At 39.3% G+C, this 15,475-nt stretch overlaps 1 protein-coding gene across 1 annotated transcript in view; it reads left to right on the plus strand.

Moving 5' to 3' along the window:
* The first annotated feature begins 11,007 nt into the window (after nucleotides 1–11,007).
* The window catches only part of NMNAT3 (nicotinamide nucleotide adenylyltransferase 3), a 59,728-nt gene continuing 55,260 nt past the window's right edge, over nucleotides 11,008–15,475 (plus strand). The window contains exon 1 of the mRNA XM_088131960.1: nucleotides 11,008–11,139. The gene's annotated coding sequence lies outside the window, so the exon portion shown is untranslated. The remainder of the gene's footprint in view (nucleotides 11,140–15,475) is intronic.

Raw genomic sequence — 15,475 nt, forward strand, 5'->3', positions numbered from 1 at the left:
TGCAATTAAAAAATAAACCTGTCAGTAATTTGATTCATCCCCAAGCTAGCATTTATAGAGAAAGTAAAGCTTAATGCAGCATTCCTTACAGACATGCCCGCTTTTTGTGAGCAACTCTCAAGCAGATCAATGGACTTGCGCTAGTGGAGGATTTGTTTTACACTTTTATATCAATAAAAGTATAAAACATTCATATATACTTTTGAATTTGATGAGTTGTATTTCCAGTTGTACTTTATGGTTCCTTCATTGTGAATGATATTTAGAAAACTGTATTTTATAAATGGACTAGTTGATATAATAAAACTAGTTACATTTTATTACACTAAATTAAAGTAACTGCTATAAAGAAATGGAATTCCAATGATTACTGTAATTTTACCATAGCTTGATACTACTTTTTAAAGGGAACCTGGTTTCCATCTATTCACTATTTTTACAAAGAAAAAAGTTACAAATAAATAAATACCTTTGGGTGGCCATATCTCTTGGGTGTGTCATGGGAAACAAATATCCAAATGGAAGTCCTAAGTTTTTCTGGGATTTGACCCAGGCCTCTGTATAAAAGAAAGAAAGTAATCCCTGAATTCTGTACCTGAGTGCAGGCTAAAGGTTTCCATACATTCTAAATGAATTGGAGAATTAGTCAGTTCTAAGCAGTAGTGTCTGCGGTAAGCAGGGTGGCAAAATGAGGAGAACAAAGCCACAAGCTTACCCATTTAATACATGCTTTGGGATGTACATGATATGAAAAGGGTGGAACTTGCAATGCAAAGGTGAATTTTGATGAAGCAGCAAGATCCTGCAGATGCTCTTAAGAACCCAAGTTAAAGTCTGGGTACTTGTCCTGATTTGTTTTTCCTTGGATGGAAAAAATGGTCTCTCTAGAAAACTGATGACAAAATGATTACTTTCATTCTGTTGAATGATGGTGGAAGGAAAAGTAGAAGTCCATTAGACAGACATTAGAAAGATTTTAGGCATCATTAAGTTAAGAAAGGAAAATGCACTTGAGTTCCAGCAATAAAAATATCATGCTATTTGCAAGCACATCTTAGATACATATATACTGTTTTGACTTTCAAAGACAGTTTACAAGTAACATCAGTGAGTTTGGTTAATGAATAAACATGTTTAGCACAGACAAGGTATGTGCTGGAGCTTCTAGAATTCAGCAACTGCAGCTTTCTTCTGTTCTTGGAGTCTTTCCTGCTCATGGATGATGTGAATATTAACTGCTGGAAATCTTAATACTGTGGAAGTCAGGCCTGTTGAGCTAGCTAGGTGTAGCGGTTAAGGTACCAGACTAGAAACCAGGAGATTGTGAGTTCTAGGCCTCCTTTAGGCGTGAAAACTGACTAGGTGATTTTAGGACAGTCATTTTCTCTAAGCCCAACCTGCCTGGAGAAAATAGGAAGTGAGAGCATTATGTATAGTACTTTCAGTTATAAAAACTGAAAGTGAAATATAATGATGATGATGATGATGATGATGATGATGATGATGATGATGATAATAGAAGAAGAAGCGGAGGACCACTTAGCTGCCACAAGAATATCGCACAGACTGACTACAAACAACGGCATGACAAAGTAGCAACAATGGTGCATTGGAATATCTGCAAGAAATACCATTAGCCTGCAAGCAAGAACTGGTGGGACCACAAAACGGACAAAGCAACAGAAAATGAAGAAGCTAAAGTGCTCTGGGACTTTAGACAAGCACCTGCCACACAACACCCCAGACTTAACAATTGTTGATAAGAAAGACAAAAAAGTCTGGATAGTGGGCATTGCAATACCTGGAGACAGCAGAAGAGAAGAGAAAGAACGGGAAAAAATCACAAAATACAAAGACCTGAAAATAGAAATAGAACAATTGTGGCAAAAGAAAGCAAAGATAGTACCAATAGTAATAGGCGCCTTGGGTGCAATCCCAAAACATCTGGAGCACCACTTGAACACCATTGGCATTGACAAAATCACCCTTAGTCAATTGCAAAAGGCCGCTTTACTTGGAACAGCTTATGTCCTGCGACGATACCTTTAACACCATCAAACAACATCTGCCTATCCGAGGTCCTTGGGAAGGATTTGATAGGTGGATAAAAATGCCAAATCCAGTCTAAACATCTGGCTGACTGTGCGACCAACCATAACAACAACAACAATATACACCAAAGATAGGTTCATCAGTTTTTTCTTGTCCCGTGTAAAGCAGCCAAGAAGACCTTGGAAAAGATATTCAAATGTTGTGATGTACTGTATATACCTATAAAGATCAGAATCATGCAAGCCATGGTATACCCTGTGATACTCTATGGAAACGAAAGCTGGATTTTGAAGAAGCAAGATAGGAAGAATATAGACGCTTTTGAACTTTGGTGTCAGAGAAGAGTTCAAGTGGACAGCCAAGAAAACAAATAAATGGATCACTGAACAAATCAACCCAGAGTCCTCACTCAAGGCACAAATGACAAGGCTCAAATTATCCTACTTCAGACATATTATGCAAAGACCTAGTTCTCTGGAGAAGGCTCTAAAGCTGGGAAAGGTGGAAGGAAAGAGAAGAAGAAGACAACCAGCAGCAAGGTGGATAAACTCAGTTACAGTAGCAATGAGTGCACTGTTGGAAGAGCTGAAGGAACAGATCATCATGGAGAAAATCTATGTACATGGTCACTAAGAGTTGACAACGGCTTGACGGCATGTAATCATTATCATTATTCTCTGATAAAATATGCAACATATTATTAACAATATTTTATAGTAGATGTGCTTCCAGAATTAATGCAGCCAATAATAACAAATTTCCTAGTCCATGCAATCACTGCTGTACTTCTTTCTATTGCGTGAATGTGGCTGATACAATAGAATGGCTAGGAATAAAAAACAGCTCTTAAATGCTTGATGCTGTTTGCTTCTTTTGCTTTTCCTCTACAATTATACTTATCACTTCATGTCTCTTGTGCAAGGCTTTTTACCTCTACTCAGATGACAGTTGGCATGGACAAACACACTGACACATGAGATTTGCTTTGTTTTGGGTTAGCACTTAGGTTAACCCTGTCATTTACAGCTCACTTTATGTTCAAGCCAGGCCAGGCCATCATGTCTTGTTCAACATACTGTGGCTTAACATAATGAACTTACTCTGTGAAACCAGCACAGTATAATGACAAAATGTGGGTATCTAGATATTATTAAAAACAAAAGAAAGTGCCACCAAGTTGTGACTGCTGAACATTTATTGGAACAAGAAATTGTCTGATTAAAAAAATCTTCAGGCAATTATTTCTACGTCTTGAAAAGAATACAGTCTGGATGTGTTGCACCTTCATGAGACAGTAGATACTGTCTCGCCCCAGTTATATCTACCTGTCCTGTGAAATCCAGCAGGGAGGCATGCTCTGGGTCCCATCCATTAGGAAATGTCATTTGGTGGGTCCCTGGAGGACAGCCTTTTCTGTTGTGGTACCTGCTGTCTGGAACACCATTCCCCCAGAGATTAGATTGGCCTGACCCTACTGCCCTTCCATATGGCCTTAAAAACCTGGGCTTGTTGCAAAGCCTGTGGCCCAGGCTGTTTTTGAGCCTGTATATTGGTTAGGTTGACTGTGTTTTGTTTTCATCTCAGGTCCTATATTTGTTATTTATTTGTTATTATATTTATGATGTTTTTATATTGTTTTAATTCTCTGTTAGCCACCCAGAGCCATATGTTTGAGATGGGCGACCACATAAATGGAATAAATAAATAAATAACCCTATATAAACTTTGACCCTCTTCTTAGAATAAGATTTGCCCCTTTAAGCATGCTTTAAAAATGTGATTAGCATAACAGACATAGACATAGTACTGTTCTCAGCTCATATAACAGCTATTCCTTTTTTAAAAAGAAGTCCAATGAAATAAGCTCTAATCTCTAAAAATCAATAGAAAAATAATAGTTGCATTATTCTATGCTCCCATAATGGTATATGTTATTGTCTTATAAAACATAATAAGTAAACATATAATAATAATATGTTTACTAATAAAAATCTGAAGTTGATATAAATAAAATTTCCAATAGCAATAAGATAGCATTGATATTCTTTTATTTTCCAAACATTTTTAAAAAGCACTATTGCAGATGAGTCATTGGAAAAGCATTTGTTTGGCTTTGTAGATATTGCTTTTTCCTGCCTTCATAAATCCTATTCTCAGTTTTTTATTATTATTTACTATCTAATTTTTCATTGTATTATATTGGTTGCATATGATGAACACTTCTATTTAAACTGTGAATATTTAATAAGTTGAAGACTTGTTAACATTATCTGAGTCTGAAAGAGTTTTGAATGAGTAAGCACAAGTATCTGTATTAGGACAAATTTGAAATGTTTTTCCTCCAATGTTTAGAGCAAAGAAAAATAGACAATCCTCCAAACAACACCATTTGTTCTTCTCTCTACAAGCATAACCAATTCAACATGCATTATCAGGAAAAAAATCTCATCATCTAGAAAAAGATCACTGTATATTTATCTCGACTGGAAAAATCAGTGAAATTACATCGATCTAGCTTGTTTTCAAACCAATGTTATCTAATTTGTTACTTGAGCAATAATTTCAGGGTGCCTTTCTTTCTATACAGGTTTAATGATTTTTTTAAAAATCAGCATTCATTTACAAAATCTGCATTGTATTAATTCACATTTCATTTCAGAGACCTTTGAAATTTTTAATTAGTCAATTTTTTAAACAACTTAAAAATCATAATAGAGGTAATGCTAACTGATTTAATTGTTGGGTTTATTATTGATTTAGAGACTCTTTGTACATGAAATCTTCATTTCTTTTCTGCAAATTTCTGTATGTTTTCCCAAACCATGATGGTTCGACTTACTGTCTGTGATTAATCATATTTACAACAGAAATGTAGCAGAACTGTAATAAAGTATTCTGAAAAACAGACAACGCCCCCCCCCCATACAAAAGTAGTAAAACCCTGAAATGAAGTGGGAGCTAAATGGTAATGAACTTATTAAAAGAAAAAAGAAAAAGGATTTTTATTTAGATGCCAACTGGGAAGCTATTTTTTTCCAAGTTGTCATTAAACCACCCCTTTGTGCTCTTTAATTGTGGATTAACAAAATTAAAATTGATGTTCTGTCTCCTGCTGTTCACAGAGAGACAGAAAATGTACGACTTTCAACAAAGGCAAGGAGCCCATGAAGTTAACAGCTAAACTTCAATTGATTTCTGAGCTCTTGGATTTCAGGAGTGTTGCTTCCATCTTGTCTTTTGCCTATCAAACAGCCCTGTCCAGGATAGCACAAAGCAAAATCAAAAGATTCTCTTTTCAGTGTTATTAGCATTGCTACTATTAAATAAAAAGCAAGAGGAGAATGTACCACAGAATAATTGGTAACATCCAGAAAATGTTACTATTGGAAAGGCTTCATCTAGTTGGTTTACTTTTTCTCCCTTTTTATAGAATTGTACCTTGGGTGGAAGGTGAAGTAGGGTGGTTGGAGGGCCTCCTCTGTAGCGAGAACCAGACTTGGGCAGGCTCTCACTGTCCTCTGGGGCTAGTGGGAGGGTTTCGGGGGCTTTGGGGGTTTCCACAAATAGATATTTTTATTGAAAGATAGTCTGTGTGTTGTGTGGATGCATATGTGGGTTGGGGCTAGTGTTGAGGTCCTTTATTAGGACAGCAACATCTGATCTAGGTGGCCGTCTTTATTGGGATGGAGACCGTTTGTTGGTAAAGTTGCTGGGATTTATTGAAGCCTTGACTCCACATGGACAGAGTCTTTGATGGTGATTGGAGCATCACTTTGCCTCATTATCTGGGACTCCTTATGGTCTCTGAGGAAGTGGATAGGGTGCTGTCTCAATTATCTTCTCCCACCTGCCAGTTGCATCCTTGCCCCTTCTTACCTGTATGGGAACTTGTGTGTGTGGGGGGGGGGGGTGTTTTCCAGCACATTGTGAATGTCTTGTTGGGGAGGGGAAGCTTCCAGAAAAAATCTGGAAGAGGCTGTTGTGACTCCAACCCCCACCCCTGATCAGGGCATCTTTGGACCCAAAGTTGTTAGAAAACTACTAACTGGTCTTGATCTTACCTTCTTAGGGAAGGCTGTTGAGATGGTGGTGGTAGATCAACTTTGCAGCACCCTAGAGAAAGTGGATTATCTAGACCCTTTTCAGTCATGGTTCAGATCTGGTTTTGGGCAAGAGACAGCATTGGTCATTCTCCTAGATGATCTGTGTCATGACCTGGATGGGGGAAGTATACACCTCCTTGTCTTATTAGACTTCTCAGCAGATTTTGATACTATCAATCATGGTATTCTTTTGGACCACCTGCAAGGACTGGGGTAGTAGGTATTATTTCACAATGGTTCCAGTCCTTCCTTAGTGGGTAGTTCCAGTCTGTGTTGGTGGGGGAAGAGAAGTCAGCCCAGTGGCCCCAGATGTTTGGGGTGCCACAGGAGTTGGTCCTCTGTTTTCTGCTTCTTAACATCCATATGAAGCCACTAAGACAGGTCATTCAATGGTTCAGGGTATGCTATCATTAATATGTGAATGATACCCAGTTGCACATTGCTATCCCAGGCCACAGGGGAGATGATGTCACTGCCCTTTCCTGGTGTCTGGAGGTTGTCATGGTCTGACTGAGAGATAACAGATTGAAGTTGAACTCTGGCAGACCCAAGTTGCTGTTGATATAATGGGTTCCTCTGTTGCTGTCAGAGTTATTCCTTTATTGGCAGGCACTACCCATCAGGGAGAAGGTTTGCAACTAGGGAGTTGTGATCAGAGGTGCCTATGCCTATCTTCTGCTGGTGCAGCAGTTGTGGCATTACCTGGGGCAGGAGGATTTGCTACAGTTACTCATGCCCTTATCACCACCCAGTTAGACTACTGTAATGCACTCTACCTGGGGCTGTTCTTAAAGAGTATTTGGAAACTACAGCTGGTCCAAAATATAGCGGTCAACATCCTTTTGGGTTCCCTGTGTGGAGAGCATATTGTACCAATTTTGCAGACTCTGCCTTGGTTGCCAATTGATTCCCAGCTCCAATTTAAGGTGCTAAAAAGCTCTTTATGGCTTGATGCCTGGGTACCTCCAGGACTGCCTATTCCCACCAGTACTGGCATGACTAATTAGATCTACCAGGGAGACACTGCTGTAAATCCCAAATTTTCAGGAGGTTTGATGGGCTGAAACAACTGTATAGCAGTGCCAACATTGCAGAGGTCAAACTGGCTCCCTCTTTGTTGGCCTTTTAGAAGTTTTTAAAAACCTAATTGCTTAGGAGAGCTTTCCCCCAATGTGAATGCTGTCATCTTTATTTCTATTTAGATTATTTATAATTCAGATTGTATGGTTTTTATTTTTATTGTGTTTGTAGTTGCTTTATTCCTATTATCGATGTTTTAGTCTGTATCTGTTCAGTATAAGCCGCCAAAAGTCTCTTTGGATTGCAGCAACTTAGAAATACATTTCATAAATAAATAAAACCTTCAATCCCCAACCCAGTGTAGAAAACTAGTACTTTAGCATCCTCAAGAGATGTCCATCCAGACTCTGTTTGAATACTTGCAGAAAGCTGAGTCCACCACCCCCTGAGGCAACCTCTTTCATTTGAACATGTACGGTTAGGACATTCTTCTTGATGTAGAATTGAAATCTGTTTCTTTGTAACTTAAGTCCATGGTTTCATGATAATATAAACCCTCATCATCTTGGTTATTCTCATTTGGCCATACTGCATTAGTTTACGTCCTTCCTAAAATGCGGTGCCTGTACTAGACACAATATTCCAAGGAGTGTCTAAGCAGTATGGAAAACATAGGAATAATGACTTAGCTTGATCTTGTTACTGTACTTCTGTTGACACAGCCTACAATTCTATTTCAGCTGACTCATGTTTAGCTTGGAATCCACCAAGACACCTAGATCCTTTTTGCACATACTGCTACTCATGACATTCATTTTGTTGGTTTTTGTCCATTGTTCCAGCTTGGGAAGATCCCTCTAAGTCTTGTTATTTGCTATTCCCCAGTATCTTTGTCATTTTCAAACTTTTAATATATATCTTCCAGTCCTTCATCCAAATAATGTATATATTTACAGGGTCTAGTACTGACCCCTGTAATATGCCACTCTTTCCAGCTTGCTCCAGAGCTATTAATGGACCTTTGTTGGATATAATTGTTCAGTTAGCTCTGTATTCAGTACATATTTTGCCACTGTCTGTCCTAGGATTCCATGGGAGACTTTTGTAAAATGCTTTGTTGAAATCTACTGCATTGCCAACTGCATCCCCGATCGCTCTATCAACAAAGGAGATCAGATAGTTTGGCATGATTTGTTCTTGATAAATCCATGCTGGCTGATGTCAACAGTGCATTCTTTTCTAAATATTCACAAACTGACTGCTTAATAATGTGTTCTAAAAGCTTTGCCTGGTATCTCTGTCAAACTGACAAGTCTGTATGTACCTGGGTCCTTTTTTCTTGCCTTTTTGAAGATAGGAGCAACATTTGCACTTCTTCAGTCATCTGGTATTATGCCCATCCTCCATAATCTCTCAAGGTTCACAAAAAAAGACTCCAAGATAACATCTGTAAGCTCTTCAAGACTCTTGAAGACAGTTCCCTTTTGTGGAGAAGACCAAAGGAAAGTAGGAGTTGAGGACCTCTGACCTCTCCCCACCACCTATTGTCATTCTATCATCTTGTCCAAGTAGCAGGGCCACCCTTTCCTTTTTCTTCCTTTTACTACTGACATAGCCAAAAAAGCCCTTTTAGCTTTTAGTTTCCCTTGCAAGCTTACGTTCTTTTTGTGTTTTAGCCTTCCTGACTTTATTTCCAGAGATATTAGGTACTTGGTGATACGGTATGTTTCCTTGATGAGCAGCAAGCAAAATAAAAAAAAAAAAAAATCTCCTTTCAGTATTATTGGCATTGCCACTGGTAAATAAAAAGTTACAAAAAGAGGAATGAATATGTGTCAAGAAACAATTTAGGTTAACTTTTTTCACCACCCACTTATTTTCATTGCACAGGGGAAGACGCTACAATTCTAATCTCTTTTGGCTTTTCTGTGTTGTAGGAAACTACACAAGGATGTGCTTGTGTGTTTGTTTTATACGGGTATTATTTTACAGATGTTTCCTATCATATAAAAAGGATGGCAGAACACATTATTGGGTTTTAAAGAAAGCAAGAGTCTATTATGTGTTAATTACAGAGAGGTAAAGGAATCATTTTATTTCTCATCTTCCACATATATGTGCCCATTGTTTATTCCCCATTTTTAATATGGACATTTAAAAACACCAGTGTGGATTCATCCAGAACTCTCTAAAGTGTTGAAGAGAATAAGTCATTTATAGGAAATGGAAGAAGGGGCACAGAACCAATTAGGAATACAAGATAACCACCAGAAACTGTAGGAACTGTGTCAGAAAACTAAAGTTCAAAATAAGCTGAGGCTTGTGAGAGATACCAAAACAAAACAAAACAAGGATTCTTTGGGTATATTAGAAACAAAAGGCAAACCAAAAAGAGTAGAGGCCCATTGTAAGGAGAAAGTGGTAAAGAGGAAATGGATGACGGTGAGAAGGCAGAATTTCTTAATTGTTATTTTGCACCTGTCTTCTTTCAGAAGGGAAATGAAGCTCTAGTTGGTCATCATTATGCCACAGGGAGAAAGAGGGAACTGCATCTTAGGATGAACAGGGAGAGGGTAAGAAAGAAATACACACACACACACATTCTTCTTCTTGAGACATCTATCTATATCTCTGTCTGTCTGTCTGTCAAATCTTCAAGAGCAGATGGGTTACATCCCAAGGTACTGAAGGAACTAGGGCAGTGGTTATAGAATTGCTCTCAATTATTTTTAAGAACTCCTGAAGGATTGGTGCACTCCTAGAAGGCTAGAACAAGGACAATGTCTCCAACTTCAAGTATGGAAAAGAGGAGGGCCCAGGAAACCATACATTTGTCAGTGTTTTGTAAAGAACAGTTAAAGTATCTGAGTCTGCTTAGCTTACAGAAGAGTTGACTGAAGGGAGATACTATAGCAATCTGCAGATGCCTTTCACAAAGAGGGAGCAGACTTAACCTCTTTTGTCCCAGAAAGCAGGACCAGAACTAGTGGATTAAAACTACAAGGAAATAAGTTCAGGCTAGACATCAGGAGGAATGTCCTGACTGTATGAACTGTCACCCAGTGAAATGAGCTGCTGTGCAATGAGTTTTTCTTCACTGGAGGTCTTCAAACAAGCTAGACAGAAACCTGTCAGAAATGCTTCAATGGAACCTGCACCAAGCAGGAGATTGGACTTCCAACTCTATGGTTCTATTCAAATACAGTTTGTGGAAACTCAAATGGCAACAACTCCAATTTCAAAGCTTTTCCCCACTGCTGATTGAAGTGCACCTCACCCATCCTTGAGTCACCAGAAAAGTATACAGGCATGAAATGTGCTGTCTGACTCTCTGAACTGTATCTTACCTCTATAGCCTCTGTTTCAGGTGACTGAAACAACCTGCCTTCCTTCCGAATTAATGGGTGGTTAACAGCTAAGTACATTTTAGCATTCTCCTTGGATGGTGTCAGAGTAAGGGGTGAAGGGAAAGGCTGCTTTAACACTGGCACAGCCAAAAGCAATGAAGGTTCTATCACTCTTGGAGTGGAAGTGAGATGGAGAGAAAGTATGCATTGCTTTCATCCAGGACTTCGATCTTACTGTACTCCCAAATCATGGACCTCCCAACATGATATTTGGACTCAAAATTTCTCCGCCCACAAGAGCTCCATTATTTCTCTTGTTAGGAAAAAAGTACTAGGTACAGCGGAATCAGCAAGCAATACCATACAGAATGTATTTTCGCATCACGCGCTGAACACAGAAAACTAGAGCGAGACAGGAAGGTGAGTTAGGTTAACCACGGCTAAGACCCAATCAGGATCTGTTTACGCTCAAGCTCCGCTCTCTGGCCTGTCTCAGACAAACTCCACCCTGTCTTGGCTGTCCGGGAGCAGCACCTCCCCTCGAGGGGCAGAGCCTGTCGATTAAGTTCGGGAAGGCGAAAGGACTTGGCGGAAGTTGGAGATGTTGACGCTCGCTGGTAAGGGAGGACGAAGCCGTTGGGCGACCCCGGTGCAGCGAGGGGAGCCGAACGGGAGGACGTTTGTCGCAGGGAGGCTCGCTGCTCTGGCCGCAGCGCGGAAAGTGTTTGTGATCGCGCTTTTCCTGCGCTGAGCAAGCGGAGGCAAGGACCGGGACGAGGAAGGGCTCCCCTTCAAATCTGAAAACAAATCCTCCAGCATCAGGGACGGGCCTCCTCCCGTCCCCTCTGAGTGGCCGCCGCGGGCTTAGATTTCCATTTGACCGTTTAGGGTTCTCCCTCTAGGTCAGAGGCAGCCTGAGAAAGTGGCAGGCTTTGAGTCTAGGCTAGTGGCCAGAAAGAGAACATTTAAAATCTTTGACTCTCCTGCTGACTTCTCGTGTGTCCGCGGGAACAGGAGGCAATCGGAAGACGAAACGCTTTCCTAAAGGCATGGAGCTGGTGAAATTGCTGTTAAAAACCGCAGTATCGCAGTGGCCATAAGAACTCCTGTAATTAACAAATGGCTTTTCTCACCTGTATTAATAACTTCTGCAAGGACCAGATTGGATAAGAGAGGTGGCTCCTGATAGATTTGTAGCCCAACTGATTAGAGCTGATAACACATTTACTTGCTATTTTCCCTGTTTTTTGTTAAAGTATATTTTTGATATCTCTGCAGACCAGAACTTACTGCACTTTATAGCGGCAGTCCTTAGTCCAAAATACAAACCAACACAGAGATTGTCATTGTTGGATTTTTTAAATATCTCTGTGCCATCTAGGATGTTAACTGAACGTCTAGGTTGCTTTTAGGCATGTTTACATTTATACGTCATTGGAGTATTATCTGTTGGATAATGCCATCCCTTTTGTGTAGCATATGCTGATGTTTAGGGTTTTCACTAAAATAAAAAAAAATGAGAAGAATGAAGTAGAAACATTTTTAATACAAGTGATGAATTCTAAAGATATCTGCTAGCCCTTTCCATTTTTAAGCCAGTGAAATTTTTATAGGATCTTGAGCTCTAGAATTTATGTTTGAGCAGAATAAAATAGACAGGTCAGATGTAGTTTGATACTGTAGGGGAAAAAATGCCTTATGTTCTTGATATCTAAACCCTGTGCTTCTGGAAAGGCTAAAAAAAGAGCATTTCCATATGGAGGGTAGAAATATAGGCTGGGAATTAACCACTTTGTGCTGTTTGGAAAGTGGGAACAGATATTTAATACATAAAAATGATCTGGATCCTTTTCTTCATGTCATATAAAGCTTTTCAAACAAAGTTTTAAAAAGTATTTAGTGTATTTTAACACATACATAGTTACTGAAAATGCTAATAAACTGTTGGGTCAATATTATTTTTTTAAAACAAAAATGCAAAAAGAGAGAAAACACCAAACTTTTTGGAACATGCTTTCCCTTCTCTTCCATCTCTCCCTGTCCATTTAATTGCTTTAGCTCATACCTTCCAGAATACAAACTTATCTGTTAGTCCTCCATCATTGCACAAGTTGGATTTTTGGACTGACATAGAAGTAGGTCCAGTGACACTTGTGTAGAATATTAGGGCCATTCTACTAGTGATTCTCATTTATTCTGCCTGCTAAACTGGTTGACCATGTAGATACAAGTGCATCTGTATGGAACATAAAGTAATACTTCATCACTGAAAATTATGACTATTGGTGGTAAGGAAAATATTGCTTCTATTAAACACTAACAATATCAGAATTGGCTGGTGTGGGTCTTCCGGGCTGTGTGGCCGTGTTCTGGAAGTTTTGTTTCCTAACGTTTCGCCAGCACCTGTGACCGGCACCTTCAAGCCTTCGACAATACAATATCAGAATTACTAGCCTTCTTAGCTAAAAGTTAGGGGTAGATTGATCATAACTCTTCTTGCACTCTACATATTATTGTTGTATATGCTGAAAAATCACTATCATTTTAACCTCTAGAGTGAGTAAGTGATTATAATATGCATTATTACTGAACTATTTGAATTGTTTTAACATATCATGGGCTTTTATATCGTTAATTCTGCACAATGGCACTCTTGGTTGGTTGCCATTTTATGTTTGTTGTACAACACTTTCCATACAAGCTTATATATATGATTAATTTGGCATGTAGCATAAGAGGAACATTTTAGTAGTATGATATTCCATAAAAGAGGGCTGCAATTCAGTTCATTCAAGTGATGTAAGTCATTTTTTTAACATAAACATTCCCAAAGATTGGCATTGTTAGACATCAACTGCTTTTCTTTTCTTTTTTGGGTGATGGAAAAGTACTGGAAATGTCTGAAGGTATGGCATCTCTTGAGCAAAAGCATAATAGATAGTTTAGTGCAGTAGATCATCAAGGATTTCTGACTCTCATTTGTTTAACAATACCAAGAAGAAAATGATTTTCCTGTTTAAATTAGGTTGCTGATATTTAAAAAAGAGAGAGAGAGAGAGAAACATATAGAAGATGGCTTCTAGAGTTTTTCCCACCCCTAAACTGCAGTGCTTCTGCCTCCATGTGACCAGGAGGAAGAAGGCAGAGAAACTGAAAAATGGAGCAGCTGAGGACATTCCAAGCCACTACCCAGCTTCCTCTTCCATAAGGATGTATTGAGGCCATTTTTCCTGTTTTTTTTTTTTTTAACCTTCAGCTAGATCTGGCCCATGTTCAACTTCTTTAGTTTGCCACTTCACCAAATTTAGTCCCATTCTGTTCTGTTGTCAGGCAGTTATCCTGCTGATGGACAGACAGATGGCAATACGAACAGACTCCTGAGCCATCTTCGTGATTTATTTCCAGCATTCCATTGGGTTGGAAAGAATAGCAAAGTAGAGAAAACAGAGGGAGCATGAATTCTGGAATTCTTTCCAATCCCTTTACTAGCAGTGGCCATAGGAGGTAGCTGAATTTTCTTCTGTATAACAAAATCCCGTGTCTCTTATGTTTGTATATACTTGGAAACATAGGTCAGACTGTATACCTTCTGCTCTGGGTCACATGGCTGGGAAGGAGTGAGGTTAGAATGGAACAATCAATGTTCTGAGGCACTGCCCAACTGTTTCTCCCATACAAATATATTGGGGGGGGGGGGGGGTTCCTGGATTCTGCCGACCTGGCCAGATCTGGCCCATTTTCAAATTTAACTTTTCTTTTGTTGGCTTCTCACCCAATACCTGTTCTGTTTTTGCTGACAGAAAGACAGATTTGCAATAATCCCCTGTATATTGGGTGACTTTGAGCCAGTCATTCTTTCTCAGGCCAACCTACTTTACTGTTGTGGGGAAAAGTAGAGCTATGTATTATCTACTCCTAAATGAATGAATAAATTATAATTAAATAACAGGTGATAGATTGTTGAAAAAATAGTAAGGCTTCAGGTGCAGATGGTATGACTCAAAAGATGTTAAAAATGGATGTGACTATGTGACTTTTTTTTAACCCGTGTCTGAATTCTGCATCTGGCCTTGATGATTGGAAGAATTCCATTTCTGTTACATGTGAATGCAAGAACTAAAGGGTGTGTTAGTTTGTTAATTGGGCCCGCGAGGGAATTTTTGATGCAAGGATGTAATAGGTATGTTGAGCAAAATTTGGGAAGTGCAGAGCAGAGATGTTCTTCCATAGTCATTGACCAATGTATGAACATGTATCAGTCTTAAAACATACTACAGTACCATTGATTTGCAAAGACATTTCCCATAATTTGGCAGAATCTTCACAGCATACAGTTAAGCCCCCAAATAAATTCTAAATAGCATTAGCATGTTTTTCAACACACTTAGTGAGTATAACAGACAGCTACAAAATGACTTATTTTTTTATATTTGTCTAATCAGGACATTCTTTCCTCTTTGCATGTCTTTGAAGAGCAGGTGTATCTGTAGCCAGTTTTAGGTATTGGTGCAGATTGCTTTGGTTGTGAGGCACCTTTTGTCTGACCTGTCTTTCTCCTGCATCCTCTGCATAGGCTTTTTGGATTGTTAGGGTTTTAAATGTAGCCCCAGGAGTTACTGACTGTAATTCCTTTGTCATGTTTCTGGACTCGGATCATTTCACAGTTTCTTAACATCTATAGGTAGTCCTTGTTTCGGGACCACAATTGCGACCGGCAACTCGGCTGTTAAGTGAAGCAGTCGCTAAATGAAAAATAATGTGACCGCAACTGTGCTTATGATTTTAGTCCAGCTTTCCTTTACTTTACAGCATCAGAAGGGTATGACCCCAAACAGCCAGGTGAGCCCAAGTGGTGAGGAAGGTTTCCAGAACTCGGCTCATGAGACTGGGTGAAAGGGTAAATCTTATTGCCCTTTTTTCCCACTCCCCTGCCCTTTGGAATGCTCACCCTGG

Source organism: Python bivittatus, unplaced genomic scaffold (genome assembly GCF_059951505.1).
Source record: "Python bivittatus isolate LINGU-HERP-01145 unplaced genomic scaffold, Pbiv_v1 ctg000980_np1212, whole genome shotgun sequence".
Classification (NCBI taxonomy): Eukaryota; Metazoa; Chordata; class Lepidosauria; order Squamata; family Pythonidae; genus Python; species Python bivittatus.